The sequence below is a fragment of the Hippopotamus amphibius genome, chromosome 9, assembly GCF_030028045.1.
Source record: "Hippopotamus amphibius kiboko isolate mHipAmp2 chromosome 9, mHipAmp2.hap2, whole genome shotgun sequence".
Classification (NCBI taxonomy): domain Eukaryota; kingdom Metazoa; phylum Chordata; class Mammalia; order Artiodactyla; family Hippopotamidae; genus Hippopotamus; species Hippopotamus amphibius.
The window spans coordinates 57,971,088-57,993,276 of NC_080194.1; the positions used below are offsets into that span (position 1 = coordinate 57,971,088).

A 22,189-nucleotide genomic window follows, 5' to 3' on the forward strand; every position below is an offset into this window, starting at 1 on the left:
CCAGAATGTCAGCTTCTGGGAATACATATTGGATTTAACTTTAACACCAATTGAGTACCTGTGGAGGGAAGCATTGCCAAAGGAGTTAACTGACCTCTGTATTCAGCTGGGCCTTGGGTGAATCACTTAAATATTTTCCCCTTTGTAAAAGAGGAATTAAAAACAATATCTCCTCTTAAGGTTAAGTAGCCCCACTCTGGTAGAACAGTGTTGGTGGCCTAAGAAGGACTGCCTCTGCACAAGCACACACCTACGTGTGTGCATGTGTACACACATGTGTACACACATGTGCACACACGCACACCCACATACACACACACACATACGCTGTCATTGACCAGACCCCAAGCCCAGAGATTCGTTCCCCGACTGGACGTCTCCAGAGCCACCACCAGTTTCCTCCTGACCCGTGGCCACAGTTGCAGTTCTGGGAGTGAAGCTCTTTAGGCTCTACATTCTAACCAGCTAATGTGTCTGCCACGTAGGCGACAGGCATAAAAGGAAACAGAGGCGTGATTCAAACAACAGTTGAATGAGTGATGATCTACTGAGTCTGCTGAGCCTTTGCATGGGTCACCCAGGTCTCTGAGATTGTAAGGTGGTAACATTCAAGGCTTTCAGATGGTGTGGCCCTATAACATTGCAAAAACATTAAGCGGGGAAACGGAGATTGCCAACTTTTTATTTTGCTGAAAAATGGTTGAAAGCAAAAGTCTAAGCTATCACAAGTATAATATTCATTGATACAAAAATGGAATGCATTTAGCTTTATGTTGCTCTAATAAGATCTCATTTTGCCCCTGAGCAGCAAAAACCTCTCCAAGGACCTGTGGCCATCAGCAGATGAGCCTGGAACCCTGCTGTAGAGACTCCACAGCCAGCACGGATGGGGCCGAGGGAGCAGTTTTGTGAACACATACGGCTGACCTGTACTCCTGGCAGCTGCAACCCGGCCACGAACCCAATTTCAGCCTTGAGGCTTCCTAGTTCTGCAAACGCTCTAAGGCACGCTGCCTTCAGCATTCTAGACCTCCCCTTTCTTACTTCACTGCTCCTATAATTTATTCTTTAAGACGTGCACAGCCTAGTGGCACATCTCTGATGCACAAGGTAGTATTTCCTCCTTCCTCCTGAGTGTGAGACCTTGTCTTCTTCACAGTGTCACATAGGGACCCAACAAGATGTGTCTTCCACAAACCTATACCCACTATATTCTCTTTGTTTTTTTCACCATTCCTACAAAGTTAATGTCATATGGACTGAGTCAGAAGACTCATAAGACCCATATTATTCATTCATTCATTCATTTAATAAATATTGAGAGTCAATTATGCCCCAGGCTCCATGCCGGGTGACAGGAATATAGTAGTGCGCAAACAAGCATGGTCTCTTCTCTCATGGAGGGAGAACACAGCAGAAACAAACACACAAATAAAGATGTAATTATAAAATGTGATGAGAACAGTGAAAAATCAAGAGTGTCATGAAAGAGTGTAACAGATGGAGTAGTTAAGAAAAGCCTCCCTGAGTAGTTAAGAAAAGCCTCCCTGACATTTAAGCTGAGGCCTGAGAGATAACATAGTGGACACTCATTGGCTTTGGTCACCTTCGCTCCACTTTCTCTTCTTTTGGTAACAACCCCTGATGACTGTCTTTGAGGGATTTCATTCCGGGAGTCCCATTCTTCTTGGGTTAGGTCATGTGATGAAGCCAGGTCAAACTAGCTTTCATTTAGGGCCTGGAATCTTGAGTGGAGTGACATGAGGACAGAAAAAATTGGAGTGGGCAGAGTGTGCTGAGTGATGGGTATGAAGAGTTTGGATTCTATCCTAAATGCAAAGGAAAGTTGTAAGGCTCTTTTGAGCACGGGGAGGAGGTTTTTAGTAGCACCCAATGTCACAAAGAAAAAACAATCCAACAAACAATCCAATCCAAGGAACAGTGTAAAGATCTTTGAATTGGTCATCCCAGTTTTGCTCTGAGCCAGCTTCAGGACCCTAGGAATTTGTAAGGCTCTTCTAATCTCACCTAGCCCCAGTGTCTTCATCTATAAAATGAGGTGGTAGATTAGCTGATTTCTAACTTCCCTTCCTTCTCTGATGTTTCATGATCTATAGTGAAACCTTGTCAAATTGAACAAGGGGTCCTTCATCAAGAAGTTTGTAATAAAACAGGGAGATAAACATCCAACCTCTACACCACCTGTTGTGTTCCAAGGAGTTAAAATATTTAAAGTGGTTTTTAAACTGATTTTCCAGCTCATTGTCCTGTTGGCTACAAAAGCATTTTAACCAGGACTAGGCTCAGTAGCCAATCCATGAACAACTTTGAAAGAAGGAATGACTTAAAGCTGGGGTCCTCAACCCTGGGGCGCGGCCTGGTACCTGTTTGCGGCCTGTTAGGAAACGGGCCGCACAGCAGAAGATGAGCGGTGGGTGAGTGAGCAAATCCTCATCTGCAGCTCCCCTTCGCTCACATTACCTCCTGGACCATCTCCCACCCCCCATCCCCTTCACCCGCATCCGTGGAAAAACTGTCTCCCATGAAATTGGTCCCTGGTGCCAAAAAGGTTGGAGACCACTGACAAAGTGTGATACTCTGAGACATATTCGCTTCAATTGAATGCCTCATGACAGAAAACACTAGTGAGAGTACTGACTCTCAGCTGAATTTCTCCAAGACCTTGAGACTGTCGAAATGCCTATGTGTGATGTGTCTACCAGTTATCTACTGCTGCCAACACTTAGTGGCTTAAAGCAACCACCATTTTATTTCTCGCAACTCTTGGGTTGCCTGGGTCATTTTGGCTCGTCTTGCCTGAGCTCACTCCTGTGGCTGCATTCAGCTGGTGGGTTGGCTGCGGCTACTACAGCTGGGATGGCAAGCCTCTCTCTGCCTGAGTCTTTCATTTTTGAAGAGATTGGACCAGGTTTCTTCACTTTCTTCACAGGGTTTCAAGAAGGCAAAGAGCGAGGCACAAGTGCTCATCAAACATCTCTGCGTTTGCCATGTTAGTTGATGTCCCAGTGGCCAAGGCATGTCACGTGGCCAAGCCCAGGGTTAATACGGGAGGGGGCTACCTCAAGGGGATGGATAGGAGGTGTGCTTCATTAGAGGCCATTAGTGTAACAGTGTGTGGACTTTCTTAGACATGCATTGCAAGATATGCAACTTTAACTTATAAATGATGGTACTTTCACAAAGAAACAATGTACATGCTGTTACTAGTATAAGGAAGCACTTGGAGTCACCTTATTAAGGGACTGAATCCTACATCAAATGGCTCTGCTTGCCTCATAAAATTATTCATTAATTTTTTGCAGTGGCCTTGGAAAGTTATGTGCATATTTAGAGGAAAACGGCATTTACAATTATAATGAATTAAAGCAATCCATACTGCAGCACCACTGCCCCAATTTGGAACTGAGGCTTGCTAATTTCATATTGGCAGCATCTGTGTCCTCCCAGCCCCTCTGCCCTAGTATGTGGGTGCCTGTCTCATCCACTAGACCTCAAACTCTTTTGAGGGCAGGAATCCTACCTCACCCATGCTTGTTTCTCCCACTCTTCCAGGACCTACAACACTCTGGATCTCCCTAAATGCTTGTTAAGTAAATGAATCGATGGTTGCCTTTTATTAAATACTTATATGTTCCAGGGACTTCACTCACAGACTGGATCCCCAATTCTCTGTGTCACAGATAAGTGTCATTCTCCACCATTTACAGTTGAGGGGACTGAGATGCAGAAAGCCCAAGATGGACGGGCTGGGATTCCAGCCCAATTCCGTCGGATGCCACTTCATTGCACCTACTACTGTTTCACGTGCAGAGCAGGAAGGAGACTCAAAAATGAAAAGACAGACTCAAGGTGTTGAGAGAGGGGCAAAGAGAAAACAGGAAGAGGCTATAGATGACAGGGACCCTTCAACATTCACTCCGTTTGCAATAAAATAAACAACTTGTCCATTAAGAGATTGGCCAAGGAAACCCAGGGGGGAAACTTACAGGAGGGCCAGTTCTACAGCTCTTCAAAACCCCAAAGACAAGTTATTTCTTCAGGATGGGGAAGAGGAGAGACTGGAAAGGCCTTGCTCCAGGGCTGGCTCTTTTGGGTAGGTGACAGTACCCCACGTACAAGGGGATTAAGGTGTCCTCAGATGAAAAGATAGCCATTATTTTACATTTTGCCTCTAGTTTTCATTACCTACTAGATCAGTAATAATAGTAACAATAGCTACAGCTTAGATACTACAGTATAGATGGGGTGGAGGGACTGAGAAAGCACTTTACATACAAGTCATGATCTCAATTAATCCTCACAACAACCCTATGAAGTAGATTTTATTGTTCTTAACTTATAGATGAGGTAACTGCCCAGGGAGATTAGCTTTCCGGAGAGTTCCCAGATGTTAAGTGGTAGATCTAAAACCTAAGTCTGTTTGACTAAAAGCCCTGAGTAACATTGAGCTGTGGGCCTTGTGAGGCTTTGGTGCTGGTCTGAGGTGGGGAATTGTGAATCCTATTTAGTTACACAACGCTGCGCACGTGTGTGTGTGTGTGTGTGTGTGTGTTTAATTTACAAAAAACAAATCCAGGTTGGGATATCTGTCCTCTGGAGGTTTAAAAGCTTATGTGGGTGGACAGCGGCCAGAATCTCTACTCATTCATTCACTCTCGCTCCCTCAAGCAGTACTGGCTGCGCACATAGGTATTCCAGGCAGGGCGCTAACCTAGCCCTAGGAGAGAGAATGGCGAACACGAGAGATGTGGTGTTTGATCCCCAACCCGATTTTACTTTCTCGTCGGCGAGGCATTCAGATTCAGAGAAGCAGAAAACGTATTGACCCGGCTGGGCACGACCCGCACCGGCTGCGCGGGGGCGGGAGGAAGGGCGCCCAGCCGCTGGCTGGTCAGGGCGGGCTCCCCGGAGGCGGCGGCGGGCCCGGGGCCGCCAAGCGGGACGATCTCCAGCTGAGCGGCACCGGGTGGGGAGCGAGCGCTGCGGCGGGCCGGGAGCCGGGCGGGCGGTGGGGGGAGGCCGGGGCCGGGGCGGGGGCCGGGGCCGGGCGGGGCGGCCGGCGCGTTAGGGTTAGGGCGAGAGGATTCGGCTTCCCGGCGGCAGAGGGCGCCTGGCGCTGCGGTCCGGTGCGCCGGAGCCGCCCGCGCGGGCGCCGAGAGGAGAGGCGAGGCGGGGAGCGCGAGCGGCGGCCACTGCCACGTCTTCCCGGCAGTGGCGGCGGTGGCGGCGCGGGAGGAGGTGAGCGGCGGCGGCGCGGGCGGGCAGGTGGGCAGGGATCGGCGCGGGCGGGCACCGGGCACGGGGCGCCGGGCTCGGGGCGGGGGTGCCGGCGCCGGGACAGCGCGCTTCCCGCCACGCCGGCTCCGCCTCTGCGCCGGGCGGATCGCCGAGGCCCGGGCGCCGAGCGAGTCCCGAGCGCAACTCGTGCCGGCGGGGTGGGCGGGCAGGGGCCGAGAGGACGCGAGCCCGCCTGCCCGTCGCGGCGCGGGACGCGGGGTCCTCGCTGCTGCGAGGACGGGGCCGCGGTCGGGAAAAGTTAGGGCGGACCGCGAGCCCGCACGGGCCGGGCGGGAAGTGCGGGTGCGCGGCGGACTCCGGGGGGCGGAGGGACGCGGGGAGGGGGGCCCCGGGCCGGAGGCGGGAGCCCTGGCTCCTCTGCGGGCGGAGAGGAAGGGGTGCGCTCAGGGTCTCGGGCTGGAGCGGGCAGGCGTCCGGCGGGGGCCCCGCGGGTGAGGAGGGAGGGAGGCCCACGGGGGGCGGCCGCCGGGGGGACCGGAGGCGAGCGGGTGGCGGCGTAGAGAGATGGGGAGTGGGCTCTGCCGCCTCCCCGCGTCTGTTGGGGCGGACGCTGAGAGAAGGGTCGGACTCAGAGTTGGAGACGCCTCTAGGTGTCTGAAGACCCGGCGGGGAGTTCCCGTAACTGGTGAAGGAGGGAGCGGAGCGGTGCTTCCTCTACCGCTTGGGTCAAATACCGTCCCCCTCCATCTGCCTAGATTCACCTCCCAGACTGCAGTGCTTTCGTCCTGGGAAAGTTGAGGAGGGACTCTTGAGGGGATGGGATATTTAGGGGTTCCCAGGGGAGTAGCACTGGGCTGCATGAAATCATAACTGTTGGCAGGAGAAAACACAACTCTGACCTCCCACACCCAGCCACCCCATTCCCTCTCCAGTACCGGCCACGTCTGGATTCCCAGGCTTGGGCTAGCAGATCCCCAAAGCCCCGCAGCCCATCTGCTCAGAGGGTCGTGGGTATCCTGAAGGGGCATAAGACATGGCCTTTAATCCTCTGGGGCTGAGGTTGACTATTTCAGAAACAAGTGGTGCTGGAGACGCTGGATGCTTTATTAGAACAATCTGTGCGGTGCCCCTTGACAAAGGAGATGACTCATGTTAGCTTTTTTTTTTTTTCCCCAAATAAACTTTGTATTCAAGACACAAGTATGCCAGGTCATTTGCAACAGTGATAAAGCTGGAGATCCACATTGTAGGCCTTGAGCCCTGGTACTAGTCCTGGATATATTAGCAAGGATTTTGGCCTTGGGTGCGTCGTTTCCCAGCTCCAAAACTCAGTTTCCTTATCTGTGAAATAGGGTATCCATAAAGAGCTAGACAGTCTATTGGCAGCAGGAGTAGGTGTCTGAGGGAGACTGACATCTTTTTCCTTGTGAAACTAGATTGGCCACACAAAATCAGCCTCAGCCTATTAAGAAATTAGGGTGGACTTAACACAGCTAAGAAGCAAGAAAGGCTGCATAAAGTAAAACCAACGACTAATCATAATTGGTACTAGATTTATAGTATGGATACTGTTCTTATGCAGGCAAATAGTGTACATGGCTGTCTAGCTGTCATTACCATTAAGTTGTTAACTGTGCTTAAAAAAATTACATATATCTCATCTGTGGACCTGAATGTTTTTTCTTTCGTTTGAACCTTTGAGTCTGGAGTGGATGCTCAGTTGGATGGGTCTTGGCACAGCCTTGCTCGAAGAACATCCCCAGGATCTCTCATTGCCATAGTACCATAGATTTCCTTCTGTCTGACTGGTGCTGCCGTCCTTGTACCAACACACTTCTGTCATCTTTTCCATTCTGGCTTGAGAAGTGGGGAGCTGATTCCTGTTGCATCTGGCATTTCTGAACTTCTCAGGTTTCTTTTCAAGTGAGTGAAATTAATAGGCAAACAGTGTATTAGATGCAGCACATTAAAAATAGCTCAAGGTAATAATAAAGCATCCATCTCACCCCTTTTTCCTAGACCTTCTGGGTGACCTCTCACTAGACCTTCTGTGCACTTGCTGGCCATCTCGTTTTCGATGCTGAGGGTCATCGCAGAGTTGAAATGACATGGTTCGGTCAAACAGCACATTCATGATCAAGCCATGATGCTGGAGGGAGAGGAGGATTTTTTGTGTGTGTGTATTTTATCATAACTGAATGTGCCTATCCTCTTGCATTAGTATCTTTCAAAATCCATACTGCGTTTGACCACATCATTTTCAGTAATCCTTTTCTGTCAGTTTCTTGGAAGCTGCAGTTAGTGGTTATCTCTGAGTTTAAGGTAGTGGTAAAATCACATCCTCTCCAACAGGTAATTAAGTTGAATCTTTAAAATATCTATAGTACGTGTGTGTGTGTATAAGTTTTACTTTAACTGAGGGCTATTAATAAAAATCATGATGCTAATAATACTTGTCATTTGAGCCCCTACCGTTTGTTAGACACTGTCAGTGAGGAAACGAAGCTTAGACAGGGTACAACTCTAAGTGCTACCACGGGCTTGCACAAGTTACTGATGATCTTTGAAACCAAATAGTGTTTTACAATAGTGGAATAGTAATTCTTAACTACAGGGTTGCGATATTAAATGAGATCTTGTATGTGAAAAGCAATGTGTAAATCTGTAAAGTGCCCTCCAACCTGAAACAGTATTTTACCCTAAGCACCTGGGAACACTGGAAGCTTATGAGTCCACGCATTTTGGTGTCTGGTGTATTTGGTGTACATGCTGAGCCCATCACCTGATCTCTTGGAGCCTGATTTCTGCGTGTGTAAAATCAGGCTGATGATAATATCTGCCTTGCATTAAATGAGATGCACTCTTGAGTTGCAGTGGCTGCTCAGTGACGGTTGGCATCCACCCCTTTCTCTCCCCTTGCCCATAGGCACTTGGGATAATGGGAATGATTAAGTCTTCCAGTAGGAATTGTCCTCGAGGGAGAGAGGCTTTTAAAGTACATTTTTGACCTTATAAATAATTCTTTTAGCTTTTGGCTTCCCACTCACCCTCAACACATGCAGTGAATATTCTAGGTCCTACCATCATCTAAAAGGAGGGAATTGCTGGGACTGGCACAGAATCGTGAATCAACTATACTTCAATAAAAATTAAAAAAAAAAAAAAAAGAGGAACTTTAACCAAACTAGAAGCCAGAAGGGACATGTCTTCGGTAGGATGCTGAAGATGGATATAGCTAGTTTCCCTTTGCCTATTTTGTGCCCTTCTCTCCTGCTTTATTTGTTTTGTTGGACAGGGAAAATATACTGAATTGGGGGACTTCTAGCTGGAAGGGGTCATTGTTAGAGCTAAGGTGGGAGGGCAGGGCGGATATGGGCTGGGAAGGAGATGAAAGAGTTGACTTTGCCAGTAAAATCTGGACAGTTTGGCGTGGGGGAAATCTCTGTTAGGTGTAGGATTTGCTTAAATGTGGGGCCAAATTCCATCCAGTCCTATAGGCTCTCTTGTGGGGCTTTGAAGTTTTTATGCTCCAGGCAGATTTTGACTGGCTGTGGTGGCATCATAAATGAGTTTCCATAGTAAGTTGTACGTGGAAAAGGAAATTAAATTCCAAGAGGGTGTTTGTTGTGACTGATGCCAGAATTTCTCTGAGAATTTTATTAAGCTTCAGTCAGTCTATAAAAGTACTTCTTATTCTCTAAAGATATTAATTAAGTAGTTTAAAAAAAAAAAAAAACCAGAAGTGTCTCCTTTGTGAGCTATTGAAATGTAATCTTCCTAAATCTTTGGAAAAAATGAAGTCTGCAAGAAGATTACAAAGCTATATATTTTAAAAGCTGTTCCTCCAAAATAATGTTTTCCTTCTATTCCCATCCCTTCCCTCCTCTCACATTATTTTGATAATGAGTTAATTTTGGTGTCTTTCACATCTTGGTAGCCTAATTTTTATGTTTATGACCCTTCATTTTTAGATTGTGGATGCGCCGCCTTTTCTCCTGCGTTTCCTCGTGTTCATTCATTTTGAGGAGGTAGCACAGCGAGGTGGTGAAGAGCAGAGACTCTGCAGCCAGGCTGGGGACAGGGAGAGTCGTGGTTGTTCTTAGAGAGCCAGGCTCTCCGCAGCTGGGATTAAAACCCCCACAGAGGCTCTGGAGGTCCATCATGTTATTCCCGTTGCACAGATGAGGAACCGGGCACAGAAACACGTGCGTCCATGTAGCCGGGGGGACGGCGGGGGGTGAGGTGTGTTAGCCTGAGTGGCAGCTGTGACCACAGCCTGGTCCGGCCGAGGTCATGCCTGCCCTGCCGGGGTTGGACTCCATCCTGGAGACTGGGGCTTGATTAAGGGCGAGAGGATCAGGGTTGTGGTTTAGAAGGGTGGCTCTGTGGGCTGTGTGGAGTGTGAAATGAGCAGCAGCTGGCCATCAGGGTAATTGGCATGAGAGAGGATGAGGCCTTAACTCAAGACATTAAGACGGTGGCGGTGGTGATGGAGCGCAGGGGATAGGCCAGCGTGCGTGGTGCTCGGCCCTCTGGATTGGGGTTGAGAGAGGGAGGATTCAAACCCTCTTTACTCTCCTCACCCCCGCTGCTGCCACTCTCCTCCCCACAGGCTGGGTATTGGAAATACTGACTCTGTGTAGACTGCAAGCATCTCTGTAGAAACCGAAATTGCCTCCTTTGGGATCTCGTGAGAGCCAGAGAAAGGTGCCTGAGTAAAACCCCAAAGCGCCTTCCCCTGTCTTTGCCCACTCACCGTGGCCTTAGTTTTTACCTTTCCTGGAGCATCTCAGCATGGAATTCAGGTTCTCAGACCCCATTTAGAGAAGTGCTGGTGTGAACATTCAAACTGAAAATGAAAGTGTCACAGGGGAAAATCCCCCAAAGGGGGACGTCTCCCTGCGGTGTAGTCAGCACCCTACCGTTCCCCGGTGGACCCAGTGGACCGCGGTTGCTGTGGCCTTCAGTTCTGGCTGTTCCCCAAGGGCTGATCTGCCTCTAGGCGGGGGTGACTTGTGGTTACCAAGCATGCAGGGGCTGGCCGGGAAGGGGGAGTGGAGATAGGCGAGTTCTCAGTGGTGGTCAGCCCTGCGAGGAGGTGAGAACACCCTGCCCTGAAGGGTGCAGCCTCAGTGGGGAGCCAGGCCATACTCCAGCGAACCGGAGTCAGAGCGAGGGGACATGGTTGGTCCTGGTTGGTGCTGGTTGCTAGTGTCCGTGTGTCCCCATCATAGGATGCACTGTTGCCACGTCAGGACTATGCCGGTCCCATGCCCTCTCGCCTGGTCAGTGCCAGAGTCTGTAATAAACTTGCCCAGGGTTCCGTTTTCCAGATTGTGTAATACCCATGCCCTTTAGATAGTTTGTTCTAGCTGGCCTCCGGCCAGTTGCTCAGGTTCTGGCTTTGCTCGGGCTGCGTCCTCATTGCTTGGAGGCCGAGAGTTACTTTGTTGGCCCGCCTGCTTCTCGACATCTGCAGTTGCGGCCATCTCTGCAGTGAGTCACTGCATGAGAATTCTGCTCCCGCACTTTGATGATCAGCCCTTTCCCTCCAAGATGTGACTTCTTTCCCTTGTCCTGAGGGCAGCCACCGAGCCATGGGCTGTTGAAGTGCCCAGTGAGTTTGGTACAGTAACAGTGTACCTGTTCTAATGGGAGGAGAGCATTTTGCACAGGGCTGTCAGCTGGCAGACTACCTCCTGAGCATCACATCCTAAGCAAAGCCCCTGTTTTCCTTTTTGCTCCGTGTTTAGCTGCACGTGTGTGTTTGGGCTGCGTGTTTGTTTTAATTATTACTAGAAGCAAAAAAAGGGGATTTATCAAATGGTTGAATTTACAGAAGTGTTACTATAGACAAGCAGAAAGAATAACTATATATTTATCCAGGATACCACTGATTTATGTCTCCTTGTTCCACATCCCTGATGTTTTGTTGGCAGAACCCTCTGATTTACTGGTTCAGTTGGGATGTTAGTGTTGAATGTGAAAAGAAGCTTGCCTGGTTGTGTGCTGAAGTGGAGGGACTCGAATGGGTGGGCTTCGGCCTGCCAGCCTTGGCCGTCCCTGCAGCCCCAGGAGCCTTGGACGCACTGCCTTTGTCGGGAAGGTGGAGTCTGGCCAGGCCTTTTCTTTGGCTTCGCCTGTGAGTAGCTCTGCTGGTGACAGTGGGTGGCCTCCCCTCTGCTGTGGGAAAGGGAATTCTCTCTTCATCCTGGTTTTCACTTTCCTCTCATCCTATGGGGGCAAGAGGGAGGAGAGTCTCAGAAAAATGAGTCCTGGAGCCGAGCGGGTTCAGGACAGGACAGGTTTGCAGTCTCCACAGAGCTTACCCCAAAGTTTTCCTCGCATCCCGCACTTCTGTCCTTCCCTGTTGGTCTCGATCCAGTCTTGTCATCTGTGGCTCAGTGATTGCACTTGAACTTTATCACTCCTGGGAAGACCTTGGAGTGTGGCACCAAAATGTGTTCAGATTGCTGTGGCAGTTTCACACCAGAACACGAATCCTGTTTTGGTGGCGGTGGTGGTATTTTTTAGTCAGTTCGATGGCTTTTTTCTAAATGATACGGGTGATACATGAACATATGCTCTTACACCCCACCCTTCCATCCAAATAGTGGAGGAGTCCACAGCAGAAAGTGTAGAGTCTGCGACTTCCCTGGTGGCACAGTGAATAAGACTCCGGACTGCCAAGGCAGGGGGCCTGGGTTCCATCCCTGGTCAGGGAACTAGATCCCACATGCATGCTGCAACTAAGAGTTTGCATGCCACAACTAAGGAGCTCACCTGCTGCAATTAAGGAACCCTGGAGCTGCAACTAAGGAGCCTGCCTGCTGCAACTAAGACCCGGTACAACCTAAATAAATAAATAAATTTTACCAAAAAAAAAAAAAAAAGGAAAGTGTAGAGTCCTCCTTTCCCTGGCACCCCTCCCCCATGTGCCACCTCCCTGCTGGACCCTCAGCAGTAACCAGTTGTAACTTCCATCAGCCTGTACAGACACAAATATATACAGTTTTGTTTCTTTTGTAAGCATAAATCTGATTGCATCAGATATATTGTTTCACTATTTTATCTTTTCACAGAATGGATCTTGTAGATCTTTTCATGCATGTAGCTTTTCTCTTTTAATTTGTCTACAAAATATTTTATAGTATAGATATATCATAATTTATGAGTCAGTCCCCCATTGATAGACATGTACTAATTCATTGGTTCTGCTGTTATATCTTCTTACATACATACTGTTATGCACACACGCATGTGTTTGTCTAGGGGTGGAGTCAGTATGTTACAGGTTCTACGCATTTGAACTGCTACAGCTAATCCCCACACTGTGCTTGTGAGGGCTCTTCTGGTTTAAAACTACCAATAGCGTATGAGGCTGCCCATTTCTCCACGGGCTGCCATCCTGCTAGGTGATAGAAATGGGTATTGTTTATAGGCATTTCATCTATCACTGGTGTGGCTATGGGACTCATTTGGCGTCCGGGTCTTAGTTGGTGGGGGAAGGGGGTCTCTCAGAACAATGGAGGATGAGGGAGCTGAGCCCCTGAGGACCAACGCTCTGCTCAGGGTGTGGCGACATGGAACTGGAAGCAAGCGCTCCTGGTTTCACGTTCTCTCCACTTTTCCCAGAGGCCGGGCACTGTAATAAAACACTTTGATTTTGGCATAATCTGCCAAAGCCTTTCTGCAAACCTCTCCCCAAGGAAGCGAGTGCTTATAGGCAGCACGTTGGTATCAGTTCTGTTCTGCACAGCCAAGACAGGGATGCCAGGCTGGGGAGCTGAACTAGGGGAACATAAAGATCGCATGATGGAAAATCAGACACTCTTGCTTCTGGGATAGCCTCCATGCATGTAGGGAAGTACAGTTCTGCGTGTGGCGGGGCTTTCCTTCCAGCAGTGTGGTGATCTGTCCCCCACTTGCCTGGTTTGTTATAGGAATATGGTGATGGTTTGTCTCTGAGCACGTGTTTCAGGGGCCTGATCTGGTAGAGGGCACACCTGGAGGCCCTCACCTGGACTGTCCCGCAGGCTGAGCAGCCCAGTAGGTTTTGGGAGGCTCTGACTTACTGAATGACAGCATCCTTTACCTGCAGTTCAAAGAGGGCCAGGGAGAAGGAGTGATGGAGGGGCAGCCCGGGGTCGTGAAGAGATTCTAGGTTCATTTCCAGCTCCCACTCAGTTTATGGCAGTGTGACTTAAGCAAAGTTTTCCTTCCTCCCTGGGCCTCGGTTTCCTCATCTGTAAACCAGGAATAACATCAGTATCCACCTCACAGGTTGTTGTGGGGATTCAGAAAGTAATGTTCGTAAAGCTCTGAACATATTACCTAGCAAGTACTCAGCAATTGTAAGCAGCTACTACTCTTATTTGTGTTCTCCTTTCCTTAATAAGTGTTTTTAAATGCATGAATGAGTGTTACATTCACTATGCACATCATCTAGCAATATCAAGGAGGGCAGAGGCAGACCCGGATCAGTTGGGGTGGTGGGAGGGTAGCGGGGCGAAGGCAGGAGATTTGCAGGAGAGCACATTTGATGTTCTCTTCTTACACCAGCACTGCTGTGAGACACGAGGCCCCAGAGCAGAGGCCTCCCCTTTTCTTAGGTAGACTGGGTGTTAGGGATCCTTAGTGCAGCCTCTCCCCTTTTTTTTTTTAAGATCTTTTTATGATGTGGACCATTTTTAAAGTCTTTATTGAATTTGTTACAATATTTCTTCTGTTTTTTGTTTTGGTTTTTTGGCCACAAGGCATGTGGGATCTTAGCTCCCCGACCAGGGATCAAACCCACATCCCCTGGCATTGGAAGGTAAAGTCTCAACCACTGGACTGCCAGGGAAGTCCCTCCCTTTTGTTTTTGCAGAGGCTGAGCCAGGCCCTGAGAGGTGAAGTGCAGCTATGGGCCTGGTGCTTCAGAGCAGAGGTGGGACCAGATCTCCAAGCCCTGGGGCTTGAGGCTCTTTATGCTGCTCTCCAGGCAGGGTAAACCGGCCACGTGCTGCCCGTTTCCACATGTGGAAACAGAGAACCACAAGGTATTGGGCGCTTTGCAGAGTCCGCCGTCTGCTGCTACTGAGTCCCCTGTGAGCTGAGGTCGCTCAAGTACAGGGAGGTAAAGGAAGTGTAACCCACAGCGGGGCAGGGCTGGGGCCCACGCTTGGGTCTGCCCAGCTCTAAATCTCACACTTTACCTTCTGCCTGGTTACGTTCCTAACAGTGCTGGCCCTGGGCTGCTGTCTGTGCTGGTTTCATACTCCCGACCATACATGTGTGCATGGGCGTGTATGATGGCAGGTTCATTTGAAGTTCTTGATTTGTTTGCAGATGGTTTACCCAAACTGGAGAGACCTGCGGGTTGAGTGTGGGGAGGGCTGTACTCAAGGTTCCAGAGTGGCCCATGTCCAGGTGGGCAAAATCCTCACTCCTGGGAGTGGAGCTTGGTGGGGGAGCCTGGTGTCTGCAGGCCTGGGAGGAGCAGAGCCACCCAGCAAGGACACAGGCAGGGCCTTGGCAGACTGCGGGGCTTACAGAGCGCCAGGTGCAGAAGCCTGTGATGTGAGTCCAGTAGTGTGGAGGGGGGGTGGTTTACGTGAAAGCAAGATAACAGTGGCCTGTGGGGTGAAAGAGATTTCAGAGTAGTGTGTGGTAAATGCCAGAGGTGCTCCCCTAAGTGTAAGTCAGCAGAACCGAGCCATCACCTTGGCTTCAGGGGTCTGAGAGGGCCTCGCAGAAGCGGCACAAATTAAAACAAGCCTTCCTTGCTCCTTCGAGAGCAGGTCATCTTGGCTTCTGATCCGCCCTCAATTTGCAGATGAGGACACCAAGACCAGGGTGAGCTGCCTGGTTCAGGGTCACGGAGAGCCTGGAGCCTGCCCTTCCTGCCCTCCACTCCACACATGTGCTCACTGAGTACTGCATGTAGCAGATGTTCGCTCAGCACCTGAAGGTGCTCAGAATTACTTCTCAAATGAATGAACAGGGTCCCAGTTCAGTTCTAGTCCTGGCTTCTCTCTCTCTGAGCAGAGCTAGGACATCAGCCCCTCAGTTTTGCCCTCTGTAGGGTGGGTACAGCACCCCTGCCTCCCTTCTAGGCTTATCTTCGTTCACTCAAGATCTATTCAGCAAATACATTTTTTTACCCAGCTGGATGCTGTTCTATGTGTTGGGCATTTTGCACCAAGCGAAAGACATCAAAATCCTGTTCTCTTGGGGCTTATTTTCTCGTGAGGGGCAACAGACAATAGCTGGTTAGAATTCATATGTCCTAGTTTCCTGGGCGCTGTAACAAAGGACTGCAGACTGGATGGCTTCAACACCAGGACCTTATCCCCTTGCAGTCCTGGGCCTCTGAGGGAGGACCTGTTCCCTGCTTCTCCCCAGCTTCTGGTGGTGCTGGCATCCTTGGTGCACCGAGCTTGTGGCTGCTCAGCTCTGCTCTTCGCCTCCCTCACTATACGGCCTCCTTCCTGTGTCTGTGGCCCCTCTTTTCTTATGAGGGCCCACCCTCCTCCAGTGTGTCCCCATCCTAACTATGTACATCTGGGAAGACCCTCCCTCCAAATGAGGTCAGGTTCCAGGTGAATGTGGATTTGAGGGGATGCTGTTTGACCCAGAACAGTATGTGAGGTGGTAATGATTGCTGAAAAGCCCAGGGAGTGCCTGGGGCGGGGGGTTGGTGAGGTGCAGAAAGGTGGCCCAGGCAGGCCTTGTTGAGCAGGTCATGTTTGAGCTTCTACCTGGAGGAGGGGTGAGGGGAGGAGGAGCTGAGGTGTGGAGGGGACGTGGTCCAGGCCGAGGGAACAGCAAACATGGAGGCCTTGAAATGGGCGTGTGCGCCCGCCAGTCTGGTGTGGGGACAGTGAGGTGGAAGTCGTGTGTGTGTGTGTGTGTGTGTGTGTGTGTGTGTGTGTGTGTGTGTGTGTGTGTGTGTGTGTGAGAGACAGAGAGAGAGAGAGAGAGAGGCTTTGGCCTTTTGCCCTGGTGAATGAGATGGGAGCCCACTGTTGAGTCTGTGAGCACGTGGAGGGCAGCATTGGCATGTGTACCAGCTCATCGAGGATTTTTCCAAGTTCCGACTGCCGTTGCAGCACCACGTCTGTGCATCTAGATATTTTGCAGCAATTGTTCCTCTGCAGTTTCTTTTTGAAACGTCAGTGCTCTGGTGACCCTTGATCCACCGCCCTTTCCTGTCTGTTCTCCCTCCTTCTGGATGCCTTTTCACCCACCCACTTCCCCACACTTAAACCACAAGCAGGAAGAAGAGCAAGTAGACAAAGCTGGGGGTGGCCAAGGCTGCCGGGAAGCCCAGTGTGCGTGGCAGCCCTGCTGGGAGCTGCTCCTTCCCGCCAGCCCCGGGCTGCCTGGTGAACGCTTCGCCCACGGTGAAGGTGTTCCTCGCCCCGGCAGATGTAGAAACTGCTGAGGTCAGTGCGAGCTTGGTGTGCTCAGCTCCCCGCATCCTTCTGTGGATCGAGTCACCATGCCGTGAAAAGAGTCGAGTCAGCCGCCCCGGGCAGTGGCCTCGGCCTTGAAAATACAGGGCAGGGAGGGACGTGCAGAAGCACCGGCGGAGAGACCAGGGGACCTGTCGGGCAGTCGTGGCGCTCGGCCCAGGGCCTCTCTGCCACCCACATGGTCATCAGCCTGCGGAGGTTTACATTCTCGTTCATATTTGCTATGAAAACCCTCAGGCCAGTGATCCGAGCGCTGTCATTAAAGAGAAGAAGGCGCTCCAGGCGTGGCTGGCCCGATGGTCTGGGGCCTGTGCCAGTTTGGTTTGCGTAGTCCTCAGGGAATCCTAACTTCGGATCCCTTGGCGTCAGAGCTGAAGGAAATCTCCTTATCTGGCTCACATTTAATTTCCTCTCTGGGCCTCTAAAGGAAAGGGCCTGGCACGTCTGTGACTAGGGCTCCGGAGAAGTGGGCTGCGGGTGGCCCCGATTTCAGGCCCTCTTCCCGGCCTCCCCCTGCGAGGGTGGTGCCAGGAGCAGCCCGTCCAGGGAGGTGATCGGGGAGGCCTCCGGCGCTGCCGCCTCTCTGGGGAGCACTGCTTTAGAAGATAATTACGCGTAAGCGGAGATGGAAATAGAATCCCCCAGTGCCAGGAGCAGCTGCTCCTCTGCAGGGTTTCAGGAACTGCCTCTGGACGCCACTCACTCACTCTCCCCACCTCCCAACAAAACGCACGCCCATCAAAACGCACGCCCATCCGAAAGGAAAGTGGGGAAGACCGTGCCTAGGTCGAGATGGAGCGCTGAAAATGTGTTTTGTGGGTTTGTAATTCCTTCTCTGGAGTTATTTCTGGGGGTGCTTTCCCAGCACAGAAGAAGAGCATCCTTCTTTGCCAGATGCTACAGAAAGCTTTGACTCAGGTAGCGTCCCCAGGAGTCTGTGGGGTCTGGCCTCGCTTCTGTATTACAGGAAGAGAGACCTTGCCCAAGAGAGGGAGGCAGGCAGGGCCCCAAGTGTTCTCATAAAACAGGCTGCTTGTCCTGTGCCCAGGTGGCCTTTGTCTCTGTGCTGACGCACCCCAAGCACTTAGTAAATAAGTACTTGTACATAAGTACTGGATATGGGCCCCGATAGATATGTATATATATATTTTTTTAACTGGGTTGCCACAGGCGGCATTTGTGAGTTAGCTCAGAACCCTGAGAGCTCGGTCTTCTGGCCCCCTATTGGGACTGCTCTCATCCCTGCAGCCTCGGGGCAGTCACTTGCCTCCCTGGGCCTCCGTTGTTTCATCTTTAACCTGGGGGTTGGATGAAATGGTTGTCATGCGTGTCTCTTTCCTTGTGCTCCCTGAAGCTCTCTGTATGGTCCTTGGGAGATTGGCCTGCACCTACTCCTCTGGTCACCGTGGGAGCTCCCTGAGGGCATTGGGAGCCTGGCACACGCAGAGCTTCCGTGAGCTCCCCCTTGGCCCAGGTCCTACTTGGCCAGACCCCCAGGGTCTTGCTTTCCGGGTGAGCATTGATGGGGAAGGAGGAACAGGTGGCAGGGGTTTGATGTGAACCCGCCTCCTGGCTCCATGGGCAGGCATCCCCAGTTGTTCAGCGTGAGCTCCTTGTTCCTGTCTCAGATTTCATGCAACTTTTGATCCTTGCCCTGAACAAAGTCCCTTTATTTCTGGGTGTTGTCATGAGAGTTGTTTTTGCAATTATTGATAAGGCAGAAAAGAATGGATCATGATGACAAAGTTGTCTATATATTACATTCCAAATTTAAGACATGTGTATGTACTGGAAAAATACTATAAAAATTTTATTTCAGTGGCTGTCTCTGGATTTTGGTATTACAGGAGATTTTTTTTTTATTTTCTATTTTTCAGCATTTTCCATGTTGAGCATGTATTGTCTAGATAAGAAAAGCTATTAAAATTACTAGAAATAATAAATAGCTATTTATTAGGAGTTAGTATGTGCTACACACTGTAAGAACTTGCTATTATACTCTTATTTAATCCTCGCCATGAACCTGTGAGGGTCTTTTAAAAAAAGTAACAAATGCTAACCTATTTTGTTTTATTGAGGTGAAATATACAAAACTTGCCTTTTTAAGCATTTTTTTTCATTTTATTTATTTATTACTTTTTGGAGGGTACTCCAAGTTCAATCATCTGTTTTTATACACATATCCCCATATCCCCTCCCTCCCTCGACTCCCCCGCCACCCTCCCCGTCCCAGTCCTCTAAGGCATCATCCATCCTCGAGTTGAACTCCCTTTCTTATACAGCAACTTCCCACTGGCTATTTTACAGTTGATAGTATATATATGTCTGTGCTACTCTCTCACTTCGTCTCAGCTTCCCCTTCACCCCCCGCCCCCTCCCAAACCTCGAGATCTCCAGTCCATTCTCTGCATCTGCGTCCTTGTTCTTGTGTTGTCACTGAGTTCATCAGTACCATTTTTAGATTCTGTATATATGTTAGCATACAATATTTGGCTTTCTCTTTCTGACCTCACTCTGTATGACAGACTCTAGGTCTGTCCACCTCATGACATATAGCTCCATCTCATTCCTTTTTATAGCTGAGTAATATTCCATTGTATATATATGCCACATCTTCTTTATCCATTCATTTGTTGATGGGCATTTAGCTTGCTTCCATGTCCTGGCTATTGTAAATAGTGCTGCAATAAACATTATGGTACATGTTTCTTTTGGGATGATGGTTTTCTTTGGGTATATGCCCAGGAGTGGGATTACTGGATCATATGGTAGTTTTATTTGTAGTTTTTTAAGAAACCTCCAAACTGTTTTCCATAGTGGCTGTACCAACTTACATTCCCACCAACAGTGCAGGAGAGTTCCCTTTTCTCCACACCCTCTCCAACATTTGTTGTTTCCAGATTTTTGATGATGGCCATTCTGATTGGTGTGAGGTGATACCTCATTGTGGCTTTGACTTGCATTTCTCTGATGATGAGTGATGTTGAGCATCTTTTCATGTGTTTGTTGGCCATCTGTATGTCTTCTTTGGAGAAATGTCTGTTTAGGTCTTCTGCCCATTTGTGGATTGGGTTATTGGCTTTTTTGGTATTAAGCTGCATGAGCTGCTTGTATATTTTGGAGGTTAATCCTTTGTCCGTTGTTTCGTAGGCAACTATTTTTTCGCGTTCTGAGGGTTGCCTTCTAGTCTTGTTTATGGTTTCTTTCGCTGTGCAAAAGCTTTTAAGTTTCATGAGGTCCCATTTGTTTATTCTTGATTTCATTTCCATGATTCTAGGAGGTGGGTCCAAAAGGATCTTGCTTTGATGTATGCCATAGAGTGTTCTGCCTATGTTTTCCTCTAGGAGTTTTATAGTGTCCGGCCTTACATGTAGGTCTTTAATCCATTTGGAGTTTATTTTTGTGTATGGTGTTAGGAAGTGTTCTCATTTCATTCTTTTACATGTAGCTGTCCAGTTTTCCCAGCACCACTTACTGAAGAGGCTGTCTTTTTTCCATTGTATACTCGTGCCTCCTTTGTCAAAGATAAGGTGCCCATATGTGTTTGGGCTTACTTCTGAGTTCTCTATTCTGTTCCACTGATCTTCCTTTCTATTTTTGTGCCAGTACCATACTGTCTTGATCACTATGGCCTTGTAGTATAGCTTGAAGTCAGGAAGCCTGATTCCACCAACTCCATTTTTCCTTCTCAAGATTGCTTTGGCTATTTGGGGTCTTTTGCGTTTCCATACAAATCGCAAGATTTCTTGCTCTAGTTCTGTGAAAAATGCCACTGGTAATTTGATCGGGATTGCATTGAATCTGTAAATTGCTTTGGGTAGTACAGTCATTTTCACGATGTTGATTCTTCCAATCCAGGAACATGGTATGTCCCTCCATCTGTTTGTGTCGTCTTTGATTTCTTTCATCAGTGTCTTAAAGTTTTCTGCATACAGATCTTTTGCCTCCTTAGGCAGGTTTATTCCTAGGTATTTTACTCTTTTTGTTGCAGTGGTGAATGGGAGAGTTTCCTTAATTTCTCTTTCTGCTCTTCCGTTGTTAGTGTATAGGAATGCAAGAGATTTCTGTGCATTAATTTTGTATCCTGCTACTTTACTAAACTCATCAATGAGTGCTAGCAGTTTCCTGGTAGAGTCTTTAGGGTTTTCTATGTATAATATCATGTCATCTGCAAAGAGTGACAATTTTACTTCTTCTTTTCCAATTTGGATTCCTTTTATTTCTTTTTCTTCTCTGATTGCTGTGGCTAAAACTTTCAAAACTATGTTGAATAATAATGGTGAGAGTGGACACCCTTGTCTTGTTCCTGTTCTTAGAGGGAATTCTTTCAGTTTTTCCCCATTTAGAACGATGTTGGCTTTTGGTTTCTCATATGTGGCTTTTATTATGTTGAGGTAATTTCCTTCTATGCCCATTTTCTGGAGAGCTTTTATCATAAATGGATGTAGAACTTTGTCAAAAGCTTTTTCTGCATCTATTGAGATGATCATATGGCTCTTATCCTTCAGTTTGTTGATATGATGTATCACGTTGATTGATTTGCGTATATTGAAGAATCCTTGCATCCCAGGGATAAACCCCACTTGATCATGGTGTATGATTTTTTTAATGTGCTGTTGGAGTCTGTTAGCTAGTATTTTGTTGAGGATTTTTGTATCTATATTCATCAGTGATATTGGTCTGTAATTTTTTTTTGTGACATCTTTGCCTGGTTTTGGTATCAGGGTGATGGTGGCCTCGTAGAATGAGTTTGGGAGTGTTCTGCCTTCTGCAATATTTTGGAAGAGTTTGAGAAGGATAGGTGTTAGCTCTTCTCTAAATGTTTGATAGAATTCGCCCTTGAATCCATCTGGCCGTGGGCTTTTGTTTGTTGGGAGATTTTTAATCACTGCCTCAATTTCCATACTTGTGATTGGTCTGTTCATAGTTTCTATTTCTTCCTGGTTCAGTCTTGGAAGATTGTATTTTTCTAAGAATGTATCCATTTCTTCCAGGTTATCCAATTTATTGGCATATAGTTGCTTGTAGTAGTCTCTCATGATCTTTTGTATTTCGGAGGTGTCTGTTGTTACTTCTCCTTTTTCATTTCTAATTCTGTTGATTTGCATCTTCTCCCTTTTTTTCTTGATGAGTCTGGCTAATGGTTTATCAATTTTGTTAATCTTCTCAAAGAACCAGCTTTTAGTTTTTTTACTTTTTGCTATTGCTTCCTTCCTTTCTTTTTCATTTATTTCTGCTCTGATCTTTATGATTTCTTTCCTTCTCCTCACTTTGGGGTTTCTTTGTTCTTCTTTTTCTAATTGTTTTAGGTGTAAGGTTAGGTTGTTTATTCGATAATTTTCTTGTTTCTTAAGGTAGGACTGTATTGCTGTAAACTTCCCTCTTAGAACTGCTTTTGCTGCATCCCATAGGTTTTGGGTTGTTGTGTTTTCGTTGTCATTTGTTTCTAGATATTTTTTGATTTCCTCTTT

General features: G+C 48.4%; 1 long non-coding RNA gene across 2 annotated transcripts in view; it reads left to right on the forward strand.

Annotated features, from left to right (window-relative positions):
• The first annotated feature begins 5,125 nt into the window (after positions 1 to 5,125).
• The window catches only part of LOC130860723 (uncharacterized), a 140,671-nt gene continuing 123,607 nt past the window's right edge, over positions 5,126 to 22,189 (forward strand). For both annotated transcript variants that reach the window (XR_009055518.1, XR_009055519.1), the window contains exon 1: positions 5,126 to 5,259. This is a non-coding gene — a long non-coding RNA (uncharacterized LOC130860723). The remainder of the gene's footprint in view (positions 5,260 to 22,189) is intronic.